Genomic DNA, 11014 nt, shown 5'->3' on the forward strand with positions numbered 1-11014 from the left:
TTCAATTATAATAACTTACACTTTAATTTTGACTTGTTGAATGCATAGTTATTTACTACTATTATTATTATTTATTATAGAGTTCTCAAACTCTCATCTATGAGCTCTTTTACGTTTGCCAGCTTTCACGTCCAAAAAACCATCCATGATTCAGCTACTATTTTCAAGTGTGCATTATGAAACCAATAAATCTCAATTTTAAACAAGCTACTCATATTTTTAACTAGGAATATTTATTTCGGTAAAAACAAAAACTATAAATATTGATGAAGTCAATCGCTAGTGATTGAGGTCATAATGGAATCGGTAAACTTTTATATATTTTTTTATTATATTTCTTTTTCTTAAAAAAATAACTTTCCAATATATCATATTTGAAATTTATATAAAAAAATATTCTATTTCGATGTTAATTTTATTTATTAAACTATAAAATGGCTGTTTAAAAAAAAAAATAGGCATTAAGAATATTTTATTTTTATTTATTTTATTTTTAATATAAATAATTTTATTTTTGTTTTTTCTCTGAAAAAATAAAATTTGAATATATTAAATAACATGAACATGTTAAATTTTCTGAACATCTTACATTATTTAAACAAGTATTTATATGTTAATTTATATTTTAATAAATAAAATTTACCGTAAAATAGAAGACAATCTAAAACAAAATAAGAAAAATTTGTTAATTTAATTTATAAATAAAATTGATAGTAAAATAGGAAATATTTGACTACATAATGAAAAATAAGACAAAATTATTAATATGATGAAGTTGTTAATTTATTTATAATAGATTATAAAATAATAAAAAATTCTTAAAATATTAAAATACATTTTTTTATACTTTTAATTAACCACATTGACTTTTTAATATATTTTTTATTTAATTTATTTTATTTAATTTTATTAATATAATTTAATTTTTTTATTATATTTATTTATTAGATTAACATTTGTTCATCTGTTAAAGAAAAAAAATAAAGCAATCACATTCTACCTCCACTCTACTATTAAACAATACCAATCACATTCTGTTATAAAAGGTTAACAAAATAAGGGGAAGACGATTAAAATAATGAATAGTTGTAGGTAAAGAAATAGTATAACATGCACGTGAGAGTTGGCCAATTGGTTTGTCTGCATATACATAAATGTGTGAGATAGAGACATCTCATTCCCTTATCATTAAGGCAATTGATTAAGGATACAATATGTGTGCAAGGATAGGAAGAAGGACATCCCTTCGTAATCATTTTTGAAACAACATGAATTTTTAAGACTAGAATAGAATATCGATTATGGTCAAACACTTATCATCTAAAGATAAGTAAGTTTTAGGTTGTAAAAATTGTATTGAATAGGGAAAAAAATAATACAAAGACTTACAATTTATATCTATAAAAAGATGAATTTACAATGTTTCAAGCATATGAAATTGCTGTAACAAACTCTCGCTAATTTAAAACATAAAAAGGACTTAACCGAACCAATGAGAATTAAATAATCATGTATATATCAATAAGTATGTAACTAGTGAGGTATATTTAGTCAAAATCAATAATCCTTCACAATGCTTGACATTCAATTAATCCAAGCTTTAGCAAATATGACTACGAAAATCAACAGATAATTAGGAAATCCATATGTTATGAGTACTAATAATATATATATGTAAATGTATATTTATGACATAAAAAAATGTGTAATGTTGGTAAACGAAAAATACCATATACTTGTATGTTGACATATTATTGTGCACGATTTACAATTTTTTCTAAATATAAATCTCAGTATGATAGAATATAACTAATTTACAAGTCTTTTAGAATATATCATATGGAAGAATATATGACAATACAACGTTACTTACAATTGCACGTGTACACATGCGCTACCACCAATCCATCATATATAAACGAGATTTAGATTTTCATTAAAATCTACTAGTATGCAAAATACTTTAATAATATAATATTTAACATTATATATAATTGTGTTCACACTCTTATTGATCTGATCACATATATAAGCAGAATTAAGATTATCATTAAAAAACCACTTGTTTAAAATTACTCTCCAATTAACATTAAGGTATTAAATTTCAGGTGTAAAATTATCAAGGTAAGTAATTATATAATTTATCATTTATAGAGTTTCACAAACTTAAACACATTTTGCACATAAATATAGTAGAATTATTAAAGTTTATCTCTAATAGAGTTTTACAAACTTAACTAAATTTTTTAATATTTCAACTTCAAAGTTAACCATGTTTTTTGCGTATAGAATTAGGAGATTATAAATTTACAGTTTAAAGATGTCTTTTGTTCTTGCAATTATAACTTTTTTTTATTCTTTTATTTTGATTCTCGTTAGTTTTTTTGTTTGGTTCATATCTCTGCAAATATAGTTTCATTTTAAAATAGTCATTCCATCAAAATTCCGTTACAAAAACTATAACATCGTTAAACCTAAATATAACTAAACATAACTTTTTTTAACTAAAAAATAAATCCCAATATAATTAAATTACAATATTTTTAACCTAAAATTGACCCCCAAGTTTTATTCTTCTTCCCCGAAAAAACCTAAAAACGGTTATGAGATTATATACAAGTCTTAATAGTTCATTCAAAACTTAAGTGAACAGAGAAGGCGACACATACTTGAGAAGTATTTCGGTTACACGCAACAAAAAACATGTCATACTACCATTTTACTGTTATTGAAGATTTAACACAGATAATCATAAATTTTCATAAATAATGTAAAACTATAATATATCTATAGAGTAAGTTCCATAACATATAGAATAATATGCAAAATACTTAGAAATTATAAGGTTCTTTATGTTTCACGAAAGTAACAATTTAGTTATCTATAATTTTTGTGTGTGATATTTAAGTCATTTAAGTTTAACTAAATTTTCGTTTAGATCCTTTAACTTTTTATTTTCCCAATTTAGTAATTTAAGTTATATTTTACTTTCACCATTAGTCTTCAAGTTACTTTAAATTAAACATGCAATTCGTTAAAGTTGATCATTTTCTTGACACTACTAAATTTTGATCATATTCTTGAATTACTATTAAGATCTAATCCAAACAACACAATGAGTTGATTATTCCAGCTACTTTACAAGTGAATGAATTTAACGATTTTGATTATGTTGGTAGACTTTTATCACCAAGTTTTTATAGGCTATATATGAGTCTAAATTGTTATAGAAAAATTAACAAATATAAATCGTTTATAAGATTTGATGATTGTTTCCTAACTGATTAGTATGATGGACTTATTGTAGCAACATTTGGTAGAGTTTTTAATGATAAGATGTTTTCAATTACACTAGTCGTTGTTTAAAGTGAGACAAATGACTAACGATGTAAATATGATGTAACTTGAAGGATCTAAGCGAAAACTTAAAGGACTAAACCATGAAAGTAAAAACTTAAAACGACCTAAGTGGAAACTAAGCTAAACTTATAAAACATATGTGTTACAAAATAAACATAAATGATCAAAACTGCTATTTTCGTGAAACATAAAGGACCTTATGATGTATTTTTCTAAAATAATATTATTAAACAAATAATACATGTTTTTCAGTTCAACATAATTGACATATAAAATTCTCTTACTTGATATATAATGACTGTTGAATTATCAATCCAAAATATTATTTTTTTTGAAAAATTTAAACAACTGTTATGTTATGCGTCAGACTCAAGGTAATTTAGTCTAAGCCAAACAGGAAAATGAGCAACTTCGGGTTGACCGATCCGACCAATAATGCCACAAAAAGATCTCAAAATTAGGGTAAACTATTAGGTCATCGCAATCCATACTAAGTCATCTAAACCTTCAATCATTGCCACCACATGGATGAGAAATAAATTTGGTGATGATGAAAACAATAGCTCAGCTACATCAGTGCCTTGAACCACTTGACGGAAATCCTATCGTGATTACAACCACTAGATGACATTTACCATTTTATGATTAGAGGAACATAAATTGCACATCATAGTGGGATATAAGAATCATGGATCTTCTTTATGATGATTATAACAAAAATCTTCTAGAAACTTATAAGAATCTAGTATATATTAACGAGGACCCTCGAAGTCATAAAGATACAATGAAGTTCTAACCTAAAAAACCACTCACCCTCTAACAAAAACTTACTTAATCATTCAAGTATATACATGTATATCCCCTCCAACGAGGAACTAGTAGTAAAGGTCATCATCATTTCTCAACCGTCATTCTACCACATATCCTAGAGTCAAGATTATGTGTTTAAATAGCTCAATTATCTTCTCTATCACACAATAATTATATCTCAAGTAATGTTACACCAATATAATGGGTTTATCACTTATATAATGGGCCCATTTGTTTAAGATTTTTTAAAAAAAATAATTTTTATATTATTTTATCTTTTTATTATAACATTTTTAAAAATAAAATTTTAAACGAAAAATTGGTTTAAATATTTTATCTTAAAATATAATTTTAAATATTTCATTTATTTTTTACAGCTTTTTTTAGATAATGAATTTTCAGAAAATGATTAAATGAAAAGCTATATTTAGAAGCTCTTCATACAAATCATTTTTGAAAAATACTCGTTTTAGAAAAATATAATTTTTATCATGTTAAAATCTCTAATGATAAATATTTAAGTTATTAAATGTCAAAATTATATTTTTTTTAATTGGTAAGAAATGAATCTAAAATACTCATACTATTTTAAAGTAAACTTTCATAAAAACTATTTAAAAATATATAAAATGAAAACATTTTTTTAAAATCTTATACAAACGACTTAATATATAGAGATAATTGCAATCCATTCTAACGTAAAGTTTTAAAACAATTATTGCACTGTACAAATAGAAATAATAAATTACTTTATGTTTTCAAAGATTATTTGTTACTTAATTGTATGTCTTTCCAAAGAATTAATACTAACATTGATGTATTCGAAGCAATATCTGCAGAAAAGTAAAAATTATAGGTGAATTTTCCTGCAAATTATTTATTATGCCAGAATGTTTTTATTATGAAGGGAAACCGCAATAAAATCTTAATAAGTGTATGCGCCTTTAAATTACTTTTTAAGAAAAAATATAGAAATTTTGTCTTAAAAAACACATTTTTTTAGACTTTTAAACATTTTAAATAAACAAATTTCAATAAAATATTTCTATATTTCTTCACTTTAAAAGTGTCTCAAAGACAATTATTAAAATTTCCTTAATTCAAATTGATTCTAACTTTTATTTTTATTTTTGATAGAATTGATTATAATCATTTTTAGTATTTAATTTATATGAATATTTTCTATAAATAAAATATTTTCACATGATAATGTAAAGAGTAAAGATCTCACGATCAACTTCAATAATTTGATTTGGTGAAAAAAAAGTAAGACATTGAAATCACAACTTCGAGTTTGAATTCTACTAGTTGTAGTGAAGTAAATATAAATTACTTTGTAATTGCTAAATAAACTCTAAGGTATTTATTATTTTAGATCAATACATCACATTTCCTCCAAAATATCTTTAAAGAAAAAAAGAATAGACTTATTATCTCTCAAACAACAATTCATTTATATCATATTGGTGCGTAATTAGATCCTCTCAAAATCTATTTCTTTTTATTTTTTTTCTACATTCACCTTCTCTTTATTTTGTGATTCTCTCTGATGTTAAACATCAATCTCTCTTATTTTATCACAAAATTTACTTAAAAAATTATTTTTAAAAGTACAAAGATCAAAAATCCAAATCCATATCGATACAAGTTGTTCCTTTAAAAATATCTACATTGATTTATTTTGATTTGAATTAATTTATTAGCACTAATTAACATAAATAAACTTGTCTCATCTCAACTAAATACTTTTGGATCAAAAGATCAGAGGAAGTAAACGCAGTTTGTGGTTGAAATAGTTTCTCCGCAGACCTACTTCCAAAATCAAGAACAATATATGCATGGCTTGCCAAACTAACTACAATTATTCAATATACCCTTTTAAATCTAATTCAATATACTCTTGTACTTAGCTATATTTAACTGGTCCTGAGTCATATTATTGTTTTTAAATATAGGGACCACGTTGATGGCAATTCAATTTTAAGCTATTATAATTAGCCTATTATTTAATACTATTATAACCAACGATGACATATTGGTTTTGTGTGTAATCATATAATCACAATGCGAGGTGAATATCATAGTTCGGAAATCTACAATTTTTAAAAAAAATTATGTATTGATTATTGTTTCAGATTTTAAAAAATATCCTTTTAAATAAATTTATTATTAATTTTTATTTATTCAAAAATCTATAACATTTTAATAAATTAAACAAAAAGATTAAAAACAAAAGATGATATGTTAAATTAAAAGAAACCCGCAGAACAACATAAAGTCAAAACAAAATGACCATTTCATTAACTAAATTACCACCAAAGTCAAAACAAATTTTATACGAAGTATTCATCTTAATATTTATTTTTTAACATACTAACAACAAAAGATATACTAAAACATTACTTTTCTAATATTTACTAACACATGTTTAAAAATCAACGCACTTCAACAAAAGCTATACTAAAACATTTTTTTTCTTCTAATATTTACTAATACATTTTTTTTCTTAATTGAGTTAGTCACATACTTGTCTTTAGTTTAATTATTACTGATAACTCAACATATATTTTTTTTTAAATGACACAACTATAATTTTCCTAAAAAAAATAGTGTAATCTACTTTCATTATTTTTTTAACAACTAATAAATATAAATATACAATTAATGAGAATATCAAAATCATAATAGTGATTATAAAATATTTTTATCAGAAATATCAATACTGAAATATGCATTCAAGATGAGCAAGAACGGTTTGTGCTTGCTAAAACTAAATAGTTTTCTTCCATTTGTGAATTTTGAACTAAACTCAAAACACGTTCATCTTTTTCATAACGAACCCTTTGATGTTATTGAGTTAGGTGATATTTTATTTTATTGTAGATATCATTTTAAAAGTTTTATAGAAACTTTCATTTTGAGTTTATTAAAATGAAATCTAATGAGGTTTATATGTTCTTGTTAAAGTGATCACATATTTAATTAATTTTCAAATTCTAATCAATGTAACTGAATATATTATTATGAGTGAAATGCTATAAACAATTAAATATCTTTGTGTAAAAATATATTTTATACTGTATATTCTAATTAATATTATATGTGTCATTTTTAAATTATTTTATTTTATTATACAATGTATTTATAATAACGGTGATCACATAAATATTTAATAAAAATAATTTGATAAAATTACTATTATTTTAATTTTATTTTTGATCAATTCCAAGTACTACTAGTACGTGACAACTTCCAAAGTAATGATAATTATTGTATAAAACCGATATTATTAGACATGTTTACATTCTCCATTCTCCTTATTTTGTGGATTCAAGATGCAACTCAATTAGGTGCAAAGTGAATTAATATTCTTTTGTACCAAGTAAATATTTTGATGCAACAAGAAAGGTCCCCGCATTATTGTTAATTGAGAAATGGAAAAGGCATTAGCTTGAGAGGATTCGGTTGAAATGCAAAGATTAGTCAGTTAAAAGAGAAATTTAGGCAAAATTTGGGGTAAGATCGTGTGAAGCATTCTCTAATTTTGGATTTTATGTCCTTTTTTCTGATTGTGAATAGTACAAGCTGTAACAACTTTTCAGTTTATAGCTATCAAAAACAGGACCTAATCTCTAATCTTCATAAACCCCTATATATGAGACATGTCCATGTGATGTTTAAATTCTTGGTTTTCTCAAACTCAACAAGGTAAGATAAATAAGCAAATCAGCAAATGTATCGACACTTGCATAATCAACATCACTAAAAAGGAAAATAAAATTAAAGTAAATAACCTAAAAAACCAAAGTTGGAGGAACAATTTCTGAGCGCCGCCACCGTAATAATCATTCTAAATCATAATCACAGGGGACTCCAAGACTTCACATCCAACTTCCAATATATTTTTATTTTTTAAATCAAATATCTATTAATTTTATTAAAGCAGCTTTATCACTTCACCATCCTGCACACCAAAATTTCTATCCTTTATTTGCACTGCCTTTTGTTGGGTTCCATATTCGATATTCTAATTGATAAATTAAAAGAAAATAAATTTAATTGAAAAAAAATAAATTTTATAATATTTTTATAATAAAATTATGATTTAATTTATATATAAATAGTATTTTTTTTTATATTAATTTCATTACAATCATTTAATAACCATTAAAAACATGTAGTAACTTTTACTGCAACTACTTCAAGTCATACTCTAGTGATTTTTTACTAAAAATATCTGTTAAAAAAAATTAAAATTTTAAGATATTAAATATATTACCTTTAAAGTTATATTTTTGTATTTAATTTCTTAAAAAATGTGACATTTATTTGCATTTGTTTGATTGTCAAAAATGAATCTCATAAAACTATAATAATATTATTAAATTTATCAAAAGACAGAAATTATAGTTTATATTCTTTTTGAACAATAAATAATTTATATTTATTAATAATATAAAATTATTTATTCCGACAATAATAAAAATTACAGTAATCTCACAAAACTTTGACAAAATTATTAATAAAAAAATTATGATTATCAAAAGCAAGAACTGAGTACGGGCTCATTTTTTCTTAAGCTTGTTTCTTTCATTATTTTTCATGGAGTAGTGGAAAGAAAAATATGGGAAGATGCTAAAATTAATTAACCTAGTCATTAAAATATGCAATCTTCAATCATATCAACTTCTTTAATTTTTACATTGGGAAAACCTTTTCAATCATAAACTTCTACACGACCCAAAAAGGCATGGTTCATTCCCCTATCTCGACCCCAAAATTGTTACCTTTCTATCTCTCTTGGAAATAGCTGAAGGTAATCAATTACTACTACTGGAGTGTGCTTAGCTGTCACAAATCATAAACAATCACATTGCCACTTCCATAAATCAACATATTACTAGTAAGACACCTAAAAACACTAAAACTAAAAATGTTTATTTTTTCTTTAACCAATTTTAAATCTTAATTAGCACCAGTATTTTTTATTTATTCAATAAAAATAAATATTACTATTGTAATTATACAAATAGTACTTTAATCAAATAAAATTTAGAAGTGTAGTAATTAATATTAAAGGTTCAATTTTTATACATTATTTGATAATCATTTATGAATATAATTTAAAAAATAATTAAAATAAAATTTAAACATATTTAATTATAGTTAATTGACAAAATAAAATTGTTAGTACATATAATTAAAATTTAATATTAATATGACATGGTTATTAATTTGGATAATTGGTTTATTTACATAATAGTATAATTTGTTGTGATAAGGAGTTGTAAGAAGAAGAGAGGAGACAAGTGGGGTTGGGCAACAGTTGGGATTTAAAAGTCTTGGGGTGTAGGACGATAGTGGTCCGGCAAAACTAGGGCTAGTTAAGGTAGAGATGCGCAAAATTCATTGGATATAAAGCTTAGTAGTAATGTTTTTTTTGAAATTTGAGATCATCTAAGGAACCTATATCGATCCTCCATAGAATTATACTAGCTAGTACTACTGTTCAACATCATGCTATTAACAACAGACAAATAAGAAATTTGTCATCATGTCATGCATGCACAGTTCATAACCTTGCTTCTTATAAGAATTGCAGAATGTATTGTACTCTATATACATCTCTACAATAGGAACAACGGATTCTGTCCATTTTATTTTCACTCATTTTTTATGTTTTATTTTAATCTCACACACTCTTTAATATATTTTTCTCTCATTTCTAATTTATTTCATTTTATTTTTATTTGATAATTTATATTTCACTATTTTGTCATGTTAATGGAAAATAATTTATACTCTTCTACTTTATAATAATACAAATATTTTATCGAACCAACGATTATCACTAACAATAGATATAAACATATTCAAAGTTTCGGATATTCGATTTAATAATAAAGAAAAATTATGCATGTAAACTAAGGTGCATTTTTTCTTTTCTTTTTTGTTTTAATTATTTGATTTTTTTTAAAATATAATTTTAATAATTTAGATTAGATCAAAAGATAAAATTTGACAAAAATTATTTAATCCATTTATACCTTCTCTAATATTTTTTGAGAAAAAAAAATTGAATAGAATCAATTAAATACATTAATCTAGATAATTTTTTTAAAAAAATATGTATAAGTTGAAGAAAAATAATAACAATAATTGATTTCTATAATGATTTACGATACTAGTCTAAACTATAGATCTCTCTTATTTAAAACTTAAATAGTGACCGAGACCATTATAAATTAGAGACTATTTATTTGATGGATTTAAATAGTATTCTATAATTTAGGTCTAAATTAGAGAAAAATGATTGGTATTTTGAACATACATTTTAAAAATGAAATTGATGATTTATTAAAAGATATTAGATCAAAACAAATTGACATTGAAATTAATTAATTATATTATCTTACTATTGAATTTAATACATAATGATGATGATAATTATTTTAGGTAACAATATTAATGGAATAGTGATAAAGTTTAATGTTGACAAAGGAGTAATGATAATTAAACACCAGTAGTTCATGAGAGAAAAAAAATAAAATCTGTTAATAAAAGTTGTTTTTTTCGTCTTATCTTATTGCATATTAGAACACAGTAAATGATTAAATATCAATGACTCCAATAATAAAAAATAAAAAATAAAAAATAAAATGGTGGCTACACAAACACAACACAATCCCTCTTCACTCTTCACTCTTGAGTTGCTGTGCGCAATAACTCTCCCACAGTATAATTGGACACGAGATCACACCTCTATAAATATCACCCAAAACGCACCATATTCAAGATAGTGTATCAAAACTCATTTTCATTTCTAACTAAACTTTCACTCTTT

Source organism: Cicer arietinum, chromosome 8, assembly GCF_000331145.2.
Source record: "Cicer arietinum cultivar CDC Frontier isolate Library 1 chromosome 8, Cicar.CDCFrontier_v2.0, whole genome shotgun sequence".
Classification (NCBI taxonomy): Eukaryota; Viridiplantae; Streptophyta; class Magnoliopsida; order Fabales; family Fabaceae; genus Cicer; species Cicer arietinum.